Source organism: Mus pahari, chromosome 19 (assembly GCF_900095145.1).
Source record: "Mus pahari chromosome 19, PAHARI_EIJ_v1.1, whole genome shotgun sequence".
In the NCBI taxonomy this organism is placed as follows: Eukaryota; Metazoa; Chordata; class Mammalia; order Rodentia; family Muridae; genus Mus; species Mus pahari.
In genome coordinates, this window is record NC_034608.1 from 44896833 (window position 1) to 44911599 (window position 14767).

Here is a 14767-nt window from a genome sequence, read left to right on the forward strand (position 1 = left end):
GATGATCTTGGACTCGGAGATCTCCCTGTCTTAATCTTCTGGATTCAATCACCACTGTGTCTCAAGATCTCCATACCAAGATCCAGATCAGAAATTTCTATCTCCTAGTCTCCAGATTAGGTTCACTGGTGAGCCTTCCAATTCTGGATTGTAGTTCATTTCAAATATAGTCAAGTTGACAACCAGGAATAGCCACTACAGGTGGGCACCCATATCACCCAAAAAAACCTTACCCCAGCATGGGTGACGACTCATGAAAACTGTAAACCCAGAGTTCCCTGACCAAACTGGCAGGCAGCTCAACCCATCTTTCGCAGTGTGCCAGTCCGGTTCTTGTCAATCGAACACAGGTTAGAGTTAACTGAAAAGAGGGACCAGCTGAGAAAATGCCTTGTACGATTGACAAGCCTGTGGGGTATTTTCTTAATTGGCGATTGGTACGAGATGGCTCAGTCCATTGCAGTGGGGGTGCCACCCCTGGGTGGGCAGTTGGTCCCAGGTAGAATCAGAAAGCAGGCTGAAAAAGTCATGGGGACCCCACTCTTCCATAGTCTCTGCAGCAGTTTCTGCCTGCAGGTTCTTGACTTCCTCACCGATGGACAGCGACCTGGAAGGGTAAGGGGAAATAAACCCTTTTCCTACCCAGGCTGCTTTTGGTTTTATCATAGCAATTGAAGTCCTAACCAGCAATTATTTACTACTTAAAATGGCTTCCTGCGTCTCCGACTTTTCTCAGCTTCAGGAGCCTTGTACATCTTTGGGAGCTTTCTGGGTCGAAGTCTTTCTCCCTCGAGAAGGGGATATTTCAACCTCTCCCAGGAAGTAGTTAGTTGCACAGTCTACTAAACTAAACCGCCTTTTTAAAAAAGTCATTATACTTGGAGGCCGGAGAGATGGCTCACTGCTTAAGAGCACTGATTGCTCTTCCGGAGGCTTGGGTTCAAATCCCAGCAACCACATGGCAGTTCACAACTGCCTGTCAGTCCAGTTCCAGGGGATCAGCCTCCTCACACAGACATACATACACACAGGCAAAAGACCAGTGCACATAAAATAAAAATAAATTTAAAAAATCATTACACATAAAGTAGTTAGCCTAGAAATCATGATCTTGAGTGTTTTTTTTAAGATTATCCTTTTTGTTGTACCTTTAATGAAACAGTATCTTTTAGTGATTCTTTGAGAAATTTGAGCATCTATACCCCCCCCCCAACTCCTCTCATAACTACCCTTCTCCACTCTCCCATCCCTTTTGAATGAAAATGAGGACATGATCACACCTGGGTATGGTTGAAGAGAGGGTTTTGTTGTAAATATGAAGGGGAGAACAGCCAGAACCATCTGGAAGGGTCCAGACTGAACATGGCCAGCAGACTAGTCCTGGCCGTGGGGTCGGGGCAGGAGAGGAAGAGCTAGAGAGAGGGGAGAAGAGACCATCAGAACCAAGGGAGCGCACTGGGAACCAAGAGAACCAGGAATGATCCAGGAGACCAAGAGCACACGGAGCCAAAATGTTATCTGGGAATCCAAAGCTGAGGGAAGGAGAAAGCCAGGCTCTGGGCTGGAGAGGATCAGGGTAGGTAGGGAAGTAAGACATGCTCTGAGGAGCCAAGGGACTTGGTGAGACTTGTCCCGGGTCTCTTTGGGACCTGACACTTTCCCACCTAATTTGAGTCTTCTTTGTATCTCCAGTCCAGTTTGTGTCGGCCGACTGATCTTAGAAGCAGGCCTTCCCTGGATGGGATTGACCTACCTGTCATTAAGGAAAACTGACTCTCCCTCTCCCATCAGTGATCAAATGTCAATGGCTCTTCAGCTAGTATAGGATTTCCTGCCGACCCCACCCGCTGTACGCTGGTATTTGATCTGGCTTCAGCCTTTGTAGGTAGGCATTTTGCACACTGTCACAATTGATTAGAGGTTCTGATGTGCAACTGTGCTTTTGTGGTCAGAAAACACTTTTCTTTGATGGTATCTCCCATCTATGGTTCTAATCTTTCTGCTACCTCTTCCTTGAAGATCCCTGGGCACTGGGGGAAGGATTCTGCCACAGTGCAGCTGTCCCTGACCGCCTTGTTGCAGTTTGCCTGTGACTCATGCTTGATCCCTGTTGGCATCTTCCCGATGGCCCCTGTGGAGCTGGCATAGCTGACTTTGCTCTTGAGGGGGCACCCTCTGGGGTCCAGAAGATGAACACCAGTTCCCCTATCTTGCTCTTGTTGCATCACAGAGGAGACTACAGCAGTCCTTGACTGGCAGCATCTTGACAAAGGTGGTGGCCATCTACAGGTCGTTCCATATCACCTACCAGGGTCCGCTTGCCTTCCTGCAGGACCGTGTTTTTCTTGTCCTCTCTTGGACAGAAGGACATTGTCTCCTTGTGTCTCCCTTTCTCTGACCCTGAGGGCTTGAACACCTTCATGTCACTTAACGACCTCATCCCACCACCAGAGACAGTCTCTCCAGAGGCCATCTTTCCCGGCAGTGAAAGGGAGATGAGAACACAGAACTGAGCCTCAGCGGCCCGTAGCTGCGTTCTCACTGAACCACCCCCTCATCCCCCATCTACCCCTGGTGTTTCTTAATGTCATTGAGTTGATAGTCACTGTGAACATCACTGAACCCTAACCCCACCCACCAAGGGGGCTCACATTCTCTTCCTCTGTCTCCCACAATCTTGAAGCCTCAAGTCTCTCCAGCTCTTTCCTTCTCCTCTTGGCCACCACTGCTCAGTTGGGCCTCTTGGGAAGAAAAGCCCTGGGGGACCCAGAACAGATCACAGACTTCCCAAACCAGATGAGAAATTAGTTCCCTAGGGGCACACCATCTCAGACCTCCAGGAAAGGCCCTTCCTCTGTGACCTCATGAGGAGGAGGAGGAGGAGGAGGAGGAGGAGGAGGAGGAGGAGGAAGTAATATCTTCAGCGCTCCCTTACATACCCACACTTACCCTACCTATTCCTTGTCCCCTCTGCTCCCTTGAACCCAGCTCCTCTGAGTAGGGCACCCTGCCCTTCCTGCCCTTCAGGGGGGGAGGGGGTAGGCAGAGTTTCAGAAGCCCCCAGACTGCCTGAGTTCTGTTTGTCTTTTAAGTCATCTTACCTTGCACTTCCTCTGGAACTCTTCACAAAAGTGGCACCAGGGAAACTGGAGGCCTCCTGCTCCATTCTTTCCTCTAAATCTCCTCTACCCTTCCCCATTAAAGCATTCCCCACAGTTTCTAACTATAACCACCCACTGAGTAACTGCACTCCTACTGTGGGTCAAATCCATTAAGGCACTGAGAATATTTTTTTTTTCCACTCATTTAGCAGAGTTGAGAGCCAAACTTCATTTGCTCCCCAGAACTTATCTCCCACGATTTTTGTTTGTTTGGTTGGTTTTTGTTTGTTTGTTTGTTTGTTTGTTTTCGAAGAGTGTGGAAGAAGGGGAGGAGAGACGATCTTCTTATAGTACCCAGGCTGGCCTGGAACTAACGAGCCTCGTGTCTCAGTCTCTCTAATGCTAGGATTATAAAATACACCGCACCAACTGGCCTTAGGGAGTTGGTTTTTTGGTTTTTTGGGGTTTTGGGTTTTTTTTGTTTTGGGTTTGGTTTGGTTTGGTTTTTACTGGTTTGCTTTGTTCTTCCCTTTGTTTACTTGTAACCCTGGCTAGCCCTGAACCCCTGATCCTCCCTACCTCCACCTCCCACAGGCTAGGATTAGAGGGAGGAGCAGCCATGCCTGGCTTCCACCTGATTTGGATGTCAACCCAAGTTCCAGAACTGCTTCTGACAACTGACTATGTGTGGGTTCCCAACTGGGGTTTGATCAGATTGCCGGAGCTGGTCAAGAGATGTCAGCTGACTTGATGAGCCGATTCCATGGGTCAGGGGGTCTGGGAAGGGCTAAGAGCTCCACTCGACCTGCTCAGCTACCCGGAGGCTTGACAGACTCGTCCAGTTTGGGCTTTACAGTGGCGTGGTTACATAGGCATGATTGATCAAGGCACTGGCTATTAAGTTAGCCTCTTACCCACTTCCCAGGAGACTGGTGGACAGGACATGAAGTTCCAGTCCATTGATCCTTGTCCGGGCCTTTCCTCTATCCGATCCCCTCTGGGAGCTGTCTCCGCTCATTCAACTCATTAACATACAAAAAGACTCTTATTTCAGAGACTCCCAAGGATTTTAGACTCTATGCCAGGAAGTGGGAACAAGACCAAATATTTATATCATGGTGTCACCGAGCTCCAGTTTCATTACAAACATCTTGGTTCCCTCTCCCTCCCTCCCTCTTTGACCCCTCTCCTCTCTAAGACAGGGTCTCTCTGTAGCCCTGGAAATCCTGTTACTCTTTGGGTAGATCAGGTTGGCCTTGAACTCACAGAAATTCGCCAGCCTCCTTAGTGAGCCACCATGCCTGGCTTGGTTTTCTCTTGACCGCTTTCAGCACCTTCTGTGTCTAAGACTCTTCATTCCTCGGTTGGCCCAAGGCATTACTTTCCTTACTGTCTCCTGTGAGCCCCAGAGAGGGGCAATGTAAATCTACTCCAGAGCCCACAGTGGTGGTGGTGGTCCGTGAATATAATCCCATCACTCAAGGAGTTGCCACAGGGCCTGGAAATGGCTCATTGGGTAGCCTTTCTCAAGCCCCAGAGCAAACTTGGAGTAAGTGGAGAACCTACTCGCAAAGGTTGCCCTCTGACCTCCACATGCACGCCATGTGTCATCCCTCCCCAACATCATGAGCATAACTTTAGAAGTAGAAACTGAACAGAAAGATCTTAAGTATAAGGCCACCCTGTGGTGTACAGTAGGATAGCCCATAGTGAAAACTTCTCAAGATAAATAGGGCTGGGACATAGCTTGGTGGTAGAGGACCTGCCTAGAATGTAGGCTGCCCCTAGAGTGTAACTCAATGCCTAATCCTGTGTTCTCTCTCTCTCTCTCTCTCTCTCTCTCTCTCTCTCTCTCTCTCTCTCTCTCTCTCCATATATTCCTCTTTCTCAAAATTCTCTAGTCCTGTCTTCTAATGAGAACAAATTCTAAAGTCCTTCACTTATCTGTATATGTCCCTAAGTCACTGTGACCAGTTCTTCCTTCTCTCCTGGCTCTTCTTTTTTCTGTCTTGCACCCTCCATCCACACTGCCCCCCCCCCACTCTTCCTTGAACACACTGTGTTTCCTGCACTAGCTGTTCCTTCTGCAGGCAATGCTCTGCCCCTTGGATCCATATGGCTTGCCCCTTCATTCCTCTAGAAATCAGCTCACCAGCACGTCTCCAGATAGGCCTTCCCCTCAGTCACCATCCACCCTGGTGGATTTCAGTCTGCTTGTCTTTTCTTCAACTACTAGATTGTGCATATCTATTCAGCTATTTGCATGTTGTCTCTCATCCTCTTCTGTAATCTTAGCTGCCTGAAGCTTTGACTCACTGCTCTGTCTGCAGTGCCTGCAACAATATCTGTGCACACCATAGATGCTCCATCAATGTTTATGTGACTGCACATGATTATAGCCCCAGCAAAGATTTGTTGATCATGTAAAAGAAGCTTCTATGATTATTTGTCAGGCATTAGGCTAGCCTGAAGCAGTCAGGTGACGGGGGTGCATGCCTTGAACCCCAGCACAGGCAGGTGGATCTCTGAGTTCGAGGCCAGCCTGGTCTACAGAGTGAGCTCCAGGACAGCCAGGGCTACACAGAGAAATGCATCTCAAAAGCAACAGTAATGGAGATAGTCTGGAAGATCTAGAAATAAATGAAAGAACTTCTAGGCTGGACTAGTGTTGTGTGACACCGTTCCTGGGAAGACATGAACAAAAGTCTACTCACCCCAGATAAAGAACTGACCAAAGTGTGGATACCACCAAAGTCCATCTGGGTAAGCCAATGAGTTTAACAAGGGTTATTTACAGGAGTCTGGGTGAGGGGTTACTTTCAGGAGCAGAAATGACTCAAAGCGAGTGGCATCACCAAAGTCAACCTCATCATGGGTGACAGCTCACAAAGCAGGAAACCAGAAGGATACATCATAGTCAGTAGGCAATTCGACAAGAGCAGCAGTTCTCAACCTGTCACGTTTCCACGGGGGTCGTATATCAGATGTCCTGCATATAAGATATTTACATCATAATTCATAAAGGTAGCAAATTACAGTTATGAAGTAGCAATTCAAATAATTTTACGGTTGGGCGTTACCTCAGTGTGAAAAGTTGTATTAACAATCACAGCATTAGGAAGGTTGTGAACCACTGGTTAGAGAATGTCCTGTGAAGGTTGCTCAGTTGGTCTGAAAAGCTCAATAGTCCTTATATACACCCCCGGGAGGACAGGACCTAGTGAATCTGGTCAGTTTCAGGGACTTCCTGAAACTTTCATGAGCTATTTACTTCCTGAGTTTAAAGTGTTTCCTTGTAGGAGGGAGTATGTCACCTCTGCTTAGAACACCCTGTTGTTTCACCTCCCTGTAAGTATTGTGTCTTAATGAGCTTCTGCTTTTGATGAAAGGTTTTAATTTCTGTGGAAACTGCCACACAACAGGTATGGTTTAGTAGTAATATGTGTACTTAGCGTGTACAAGGCCCTAGGTTTCATCCCTAGAAGCAGCAACAACAAAAGAACCACAACTCAAAAGGCACAACTAACAACATGTATAATGAATCCGGAAAGATCAAACCAACACTAAAGCCAAAACAACAACAACAACAACAACAAAATCAATCAATCAGTGGATCAAACAAATAAATAAAACCATTTCCAGGGTCTGGCGGAGTAGGCCTAGAATTCCAGCTATTCCAAAGGTTGAGAGAAGAGGAGACTGGCACATTCTAAGGCTGCCTAAGCTACAGAGTTAGTTCAAGACCAGCCTGAGCAAATCAATTTGATCTAGTTTCAAAATAGAGTAGAAAGGAGGGAGGGGATGCAGCTCGGTAGCAGAGTGCTTGCCTAGCATGCACAAGGTCCTGGGTTCAATCCCCAGTTCTGAGAGGAAACACATTACCTAAGCCACCACTACTATGGTGCTGCAGACCTGTAAACCCAGAAGCAGGAGGGCAGCTGTAAATGAGGCAGCGTGGTCTACATAGCAAGACCTTGTCTCAAAACAAACAAACACCCACTCCCGACATTCCAAGCATTTTAGAATCCCTGTTAGGAACCAGAAACTAAAACTAAGTGTGTGCCAGGCATGCCTGCAGATCACCGTAATCACCTCAGCGGCCTCAGCAGTGGGTGGGAGTGGGGCTGGAACAGAAGGAACTCCAGTTTGAGACCAACCTGGGCTAAGGGCGAATGTGATTTGACTCCAGCATACATACATACATACATACATAGTGGTGTTGTAAATAGTGAGACCAACACCCCCACACACACAGAGACCAAATAATAATATAGCCTATAACACAGTGCTTACCATCATCACATGTCCTCAGAATAAATATAATCATTAAGTAAAACCTCCAGGTGACTGGGCTGGGAATGTAGCTCAGGGTAATTATGTTTATCTCACACATGCAAGGACCTGGGTTTCACACACTCACACACACACACACACACACACACACACACACACACACACACACACAATTGTTGTCTTTGGAAGCCATTGGTTTGAACTGAATTCCAACCCTAGGTCCAGTAGAACAAAACAAAATGGAGTCTGTTGAGGCTCTGTATCCGCAAGCTAAATGAAGCTCTTTTCTATAACCTTCTGAGAAGGCAGGCGGTATCGGTACGGAGAAGAGCCAGGTCCTGGGCAGGCAGGCTTTCAGACGTGTCCACGCTCTTTACCCATCTCTGATCCTGCTGAGCCTCACGTCCCCAAGAAGTGGTGCCCCTACTACTTCCGCATCATTTTCTTTATTATTATTGTATGTATGTGTATGTGTGCCAGCGTGTGGTATGTGTGAATGCAAGCATGCTTGTGCCATGGCAAACATACAGAGGTCAGAAGACAACTTTCCCAGTCTCTGCTTCCACCGTGGATTCCAAGGATGGCCAGCAAGCACGTTTACCCATTGAGCCGTCTTACCAGCCCCTTCAAGTCCTTTTACTTTTAAAAAATCGATTCCACACATGAAAGAAAACATGCTATATTTGTCTTTCTGAGCCTGACTTATTTTTGCTTTACATGACATCCTCCAATTCCTTCGATTTTCTGCAAATGACTTACATTTGTTCTTTATGGTTGAATATGTATATGTATACCACATTTTCTCCCTCCCCTCCCCCCCCCGTGTGTGTGTGTGTGTGTGTGTGTGTGTGTGTGTGTGTGTGTAACGTTTTCTCTTTCCTCTCTCCAAACCCTCCCACATAGCCCATCCCTTGCTCTCTTTCACAGTCATGGCCTCCTTTTTCTTTGTTGTTATGTGTGAGGTTTTTTTTTTTTTTTAAGTTCTGATCATTGTTCCCTTTGCTGTGCAGAGCTTTAAAGTGTGATTCCCTTCTATCTGCCATTTTTTATAATCTCCTGACTTGTTAGATTCCTACTCAGAAAGCCTGTACTCATGCTTATAACTTTTTTAAAAGAGTTACTATTAGTCATGTGTGTGAGTGGGGGTTGGGGGGGCAGAGAGGGGTGGGAGAGGGAGAAGGCCCAAAGAGACTGGAAGAAGATGCCACATCCCTTGGAGTAGGTATTATAAGTGGTTGTAAGAGGCCCAATACAAGAGCTAAGAACCAACATAATTCTGCAAGAGCCAGGATGCTAACCTAACCCCTGGGCCATCTTCATGGCCCATCTTGCTTATATCTTAAAGTGTTTCCTTCTAAGAGCGTCAAAGTTTTGCATCTGATATTTGGGTTTTATAGCAAAAACTCTGTTCAATTTTGAGTTGATTTTCTTTTTATAGGAGAAGAGACAAGAATCTAATTTCATTTCTCTGCACGCGGTACCCAGTTTTCCCAGGACCGTTTCTTAAAGCTAGACCTTTCTCCCCATGTTTGTGCTTGACTCCTCTGGTTAAACTCAAATGGGTGGTGATACACGGTTTTGTTTCTGTTTTATTCTAACCCGGTCGTCTATATGTTTGTTTTTGGGTCGGGAGAAACAACTTTGAGGCTGCCAATCACCTTCCTTTTCTGCTTCTGCTTCCCTCTGCCCTTTTTGGTCTGTAAAATCAGCATCCTCTGCCTGCCTAAGCTGGCACCCTCATTTTACAGAACAAAGCATTGCCTGAGTCTAGAACCACAAACACACATAAGAGAGGACAGGGATAAAAAAAAAAAAAAAAAAAAGAAGGAGGAGGAGGAGGAGGAGGAGGAGGAGAGACAAAAGCCAGTTAAACTTCTTAAATTACATGTGTTTTGATTATGGGTATTTTTTTCCAACTGTATTAAGATGGCATTTCTTGGAGGTCAGAATGGCCATCTATCCAAGGATGGGCTTGAACTCCTGATCCCCCTGCCTCTACCTCTGGAATGTTGAAATTATAGCTTCTGTGTTTCTAGAGACGAAACCCAAGCAAGGCTTAGCACATGGTAAGCAAGTACCCCATCAACTGACCCACAGCCCCGACTCAATTATGGCTTTTGACATTCCATTCTATCCTCATTCAAAGAAGAGAAAGAACAGTTAGAAATGCGAGTTCAGACTCCATCCTCAGCTTCAGCCTTCTGCTGGGAGGTTCCCATCCTTTGCCATACCACCTTAGGGGAGTCCATCTTGAATAAAGGGAGAGTGTAAGCTTTTCTCTGGGAAAGTGTGGACTCGTGGGTGTCTCATACGTGGAGGCATATGACTGCCAATGAGACATGCTCACTGGTGGGTCACTAGCTGGTTAGCCTGGGTTCAGTTCTTCTAATTAAGGCACAAGCCATATTCACAAACTCTCAGTTCATGTGCTCCAGCAAGGCAGGTAGAGGGCAGTGCAGAGGGCTCAGACAACTGCCTTCTAGAGTCTCAGGGAACAGGACTGAGCAGCACCAGCCATGTGCCTTATGGTGGCTCAGAGCTAATTGGAAGCAATGGTCCAAGACCACATTACATATCAAGCCAATGACCCGCCATTATTCCCCTGTGGTGTTGCCAGGATCCTGCCTCTGAAAGACAACAAAACACAGGGGGTGGGGGTGGGGGTCTTAAAAACCCAACAGAGAGAATGGGAACAGCCTAGAAGCAGGCCTCATCTAGCAGGAAGACCAGGCAAGGCTGGGGTACTGGGGAAATGATATTGCAGTGGGCTTCAGAGACCCCTGTGTGCTTGTGATCTGTGTACTCTTGCATCCCATACCCCTAGAGAGCATGCTAACCACATGCTCGACCAATGGGCTAAACCCTCAGGTTCCAAACTACAAATTTATTCTACTAATTTTTCACCTTTTCCATCATATATATATGTATATGTATATATACATATATTAAAGATTTATTTATTTATTTTATGTAGATGAGTACACTGGAGCTGTCTTCAGACACACCAGAAGAGGGCATCAGATCCCATTACAGGTGGTTGTGAATCACTATGTGGTTGCTGGGAATTGTACTCAGGACCTCTGGAAGAGCAGTCAGTGCTCTTAACCACTGAGCCATCTCTCCAGCCCTTTTCCCATCCTTTTATGTATTTCTTTTTTTTTTTTTAAAGATTTATTTATTTATTATATGTGAGTACACTGTAGCTGTCTTCAGACACTCTGGAAGAGGGTGTCAGATCTCGTTATGGATGGTTGTGAGCCACCATGTGGTTGCTGGGATTTGAACTCAGGACCTTTGGAAGAGCAGTCAGTGCTCTTAACCACTGAGCCATCTCACCAGCCCTGTATTTCTTTTTTGTATGTGTTTACTTATTTCACTTTTTCAAGGATGCTAGGCATGTACTCTGCCACTGAGCTACACCATTTGGTACCCTTCATGGGAGCTTGTTTGTCTCCTTTTAAGGCTATGTTGTTGTTAGATTTATTTATTGCTATTTTATGTGTGCAAATATTTTTATATGTACCTACATCCTTGTATGTATGTATGTATTAATGAATGAATGTTCACTGTGTGCATGACACGTGTCTTCATACACCATGCGAGGATGTAGGAGTCTCTGGATTGGAGTTAAAGAGAGCTGTAAGTGGTCACATGGGTCCTGGAAACTAAACCTAGTTCCTTGGCCAGGGCAACACTGCCAATCTCTCCAGCCACTGCTCTTGAGAATTTGGAGACAAGATCTTTGTTTCAATTAGGGTTTCTATTTCTATGACAAAACATCATGGCCAAAAAAAGCAAAAATGGTTTATTTAACTTACACTTCCACACTACAGTTCATCGCTGAAGGAAGTCCAGGGTAGGAACCTAGAGGAAGGAGCTGATGCAGAGGCCATGGAAGGGTGCTGCTTACTGCCTTGCTTCCCTTGGCTTGCTCAGCTTGCTTTCTGATAGAACCCAGGACCACCAGCCCAGGAGTGGTACCACTCACAATGGGCTGGGCCATCCCACATCAATCATTAATTAAGAATATGCCTGACAGACTTACCCACAGGCAGTCTTAGGAAGGCCTTTCCTCAATTGAGATTCTTGTTCCCAGATAACTTTTCTTATGTTAAGCTGGTAAAAAAAATAAAACCTCATACACACGTAAAATAAAAACATATTAATCTCTCTTAAAAAGTATTCTGCTAAGCCGGGCGTGGTGGCGCACGCCTTTAATCCCAGCACTCGGGAGGCAGAGGCAGGTGGATTTCTGAGTTCAAGGCCAGCCTGGTCTACAAAGTGAGTTCCAGGACAGCCAGGGCTATACAGAGAAACCCTGTCTCGGAAAAAAAAAAAAAAAGTATTCTGCTGAGAGAGAAATCCAAGGAATGAGCATATGCAAACCCACAGGGGGAGTGAAACATTTGAGGGGAGCCTTGAAACCTTTGTTTCTCTAGAAAATCATAGAGAAGAGCAGCTAAGAAAACCCTCCACTTTCTGGGGTATAGTGACATGCCCCTGTCATCTCACCAATCGGGAGGCAGAGGCAGAAAGATCGGAAGTTCAACAGCAGGCTAGAAAGATGTCTCGGCAGGTTAAAAGCATTTGCTGCTCTTACAGAGAATCTGCGTTTGATTCCCAGAACCCACAGTGAGCTGCTCACAACCACCTGTAATCCAAGCTCCAGGAGGAACCAACACTTCTTGGCCTCCACAGTACCTACATTCACACTCACATGTGCGCGCGCGCGCGCACACACACACACACACACACACACACGCACATACACTCTCACAGACATTTTGTTTTTTAGGTTTTCACAACAGGATTTCTCTGGGTAGCCTTGGCTATGCTAGAACTCACTCTGTAGATCTGACGCCCTCTTCTGGTGTGTCTGAAGACACTTACAGTGTACTTATGTAGGAAATAAATCTTTGGGCCAGAGCAAGCAGGGACTGAACGAGCAGAGTTGACCAGAGCTAGCGGGGCCGACAGGAGCGAGCAGAGGTCCTAAAAAGAAGAGAAAAGTTTGGTGTCCCTCACCCCTTAGTTTCTGACCTGTTAGAACAATCATCTTCGGGGCTTAAAGATGGCTCAGTGGCTAAGGGCACTCGCTGAGCAGCAGCACCCCTGAGTAACCCCATCCCTAACCTGATTCGGGCTTCCCAGTAGGAATGTTAGCCTTCTGGTAGCTAAGAAACTGTCTCAATTTCAGAGAGAGACTCTGCCTCAAAGCAATAGGCAGAGAATGATAGAGAAGGGTGTCTGTCTGTCCTAGTTTCTTTTATTGCTAGGCAAACACCATGACCAAAAGGAGCCTAGGGAGAAAATATTCTTATTTCACCTTATAGCTTTACATTCTGTCATGATGGGAAGTCAGGACAGGAATTCAACTCAACCCTCAGGGACACAAAACAGAAATGGAAGCCGAAACCGAAAGTGGCTTGCTAACTTGTTCCTCATATCCCCTTGCTCAGTTCACTTCCTCATATCACCTAGGAGACCACCCACCAGGGATGCCAGCCTCCCCTGACTAGGCTGGACCCTTCCACATAGGTCATTAATAAAAGAGATGTCCCATTGCCTCTAGGCTCATCTGATGAAGGTATATATTCTCTCTCTCTCTCTCTCTCTCTCTCTCTCTCTCTCATGGTCTTTCTACACAGCTCTGGCTGTCCTGAAACTTACTCTGTAGACCAAGCTGGCCCTGAACTCCAGCGATTCACCACTTCACTTCACTGGCTAAAGGTATTTTCTCAACTGAAGTTTCTCTTCCTGGATAAGTCTAGCTTGTGTCAGAGTTGCCCCCTCACTCCCCCCCCCCCGCAAAAAAAATTGGGGCTGGAGCGATGACTCAGCAGTTAAGAGCACTGACTGCTCTTCCAGAGGTCCTGAGTTCAGATCCCAGCAACCACTTGGTGGCTCACAACCACCCGTAATGAGCTCTGACGCCCTCTTCTGGTGCGTCTGAAGACAGCGACGGTGTACTTAGATATAACAATAAATAAATCTTTTTAGGCCGGAGCGAGCAGGGCAGACCGGAGCAAGCAACCTTCATTCCCAGAAACCACATGATGGCTCACAACCATCAGTACATCTACAGTGTACCCGTATACATAAAATAAATAAATAAATATTTTTTAAAAAATCCTCAACAAGCAAACAACTAACCAACAACTAACCAGGCCAATCCATAACGCCCTCTCTGGGCTTCACAAAGCATACCCACACCTACACACATACAAAGACAGAAAACAAAGAAAAGTTCAATTGTCCTCCCTCTGCTGTGAGGACTAACCAGCCAAATCCTATCTCTTCTGCCTTTGAGACAAACTCCTGGTGCACACTCTGGGTTGCTCTGTACATAGTGGGATGTTAACTGGTCTTAAAGGAAAAACAAAGTTATATCATTGATATCAAGGTCCCCCCTCTCGGGGTCTTCTAAGTGCTGGAGGTTCAGTCATGCTGCCAGGCTAAACTCAGAAATTTTTAGATATAGTATTTGTGTGTGTTTGTGCAGAGCAGCGCAACAATTTTGTTTTCTGTATTCAGTATGTAATTGTCAAATTAGTATAATAAGCAGTTCCCGAGCTGGGTATGATACATGCCTGTAATCTCAGCACATGGGAGATGGAAGCAGGAAGATCGGGCATTCCAGGTCATTTGAGGCCAGCCTGGGCTACATAAGATCCTGTCTCAAAAGGCCAAAAGTAAAAACTAAAAGCACTTCTGTGCTCCTTATGCATGAATAATTCCTATGTACTGGTACTTTTACAGCTATTTTGAAATATGTCACATGGGCTGAGCATGTAGCTAAGTGGAAGGCTTGCACCACATGCAAGCCTTATATTTGATCCATGTACTACAAAGAAACATATCATAGATTATGATAAGCAACAGTCACCCTGCTGTGCTACAGAAAACCAGAACCGAGGTGCCTACAATGGATAAAGGCAGAATATGTACATAATGGAATATTAATTGGTCTTAAAGAAAAAACAAAATTATATCGTCTGCAGCAGTACAGTCATTAGTGAGCCAAACTAGGCATGGAAGTTAGTTAAATCCCACCGATGTCCTTTACGACTATGACAAGAAGTGAGAGTGTGGGTGACACGCGCCTGTAAAACAAGCACTCAAGATATGGAGACCAGAAGATTTTGAGGTTCAAGGCCAGCCTTGGCTACAGAAAAGTCTGAGTCTAGCTGAGACCACAGATCAGGAACCTATCACAAAGGAAGAGGAGGAGGAAGAAAGAATGGGGGAAAGTAAACTAGTATATGACATGAACTCTCAAAGATTTATGGATGCCGGGCGTGGTGGCGCACACCTTTAATCCCAGCACTTGGGAGGCAGAGGCAGGTGGATTTCTGAGTTCGAGGCCAGCCTGG

At 46.1% G+C, this 14767-nt stretch overlaps 1 pseudogene; it reads right to left on the reverse strand.

Annotated features, from left to right (window-relative positions):
- Positions 1 to 1982: 1982 nt before the first annotated feature.
- Positions 1983 to 2473, reverse strand: LOC110336234 (annotated as a pseudogene).
- Between the last annotated feature and the right edge of the window lie 12294 nt (positions 2474 to 14767).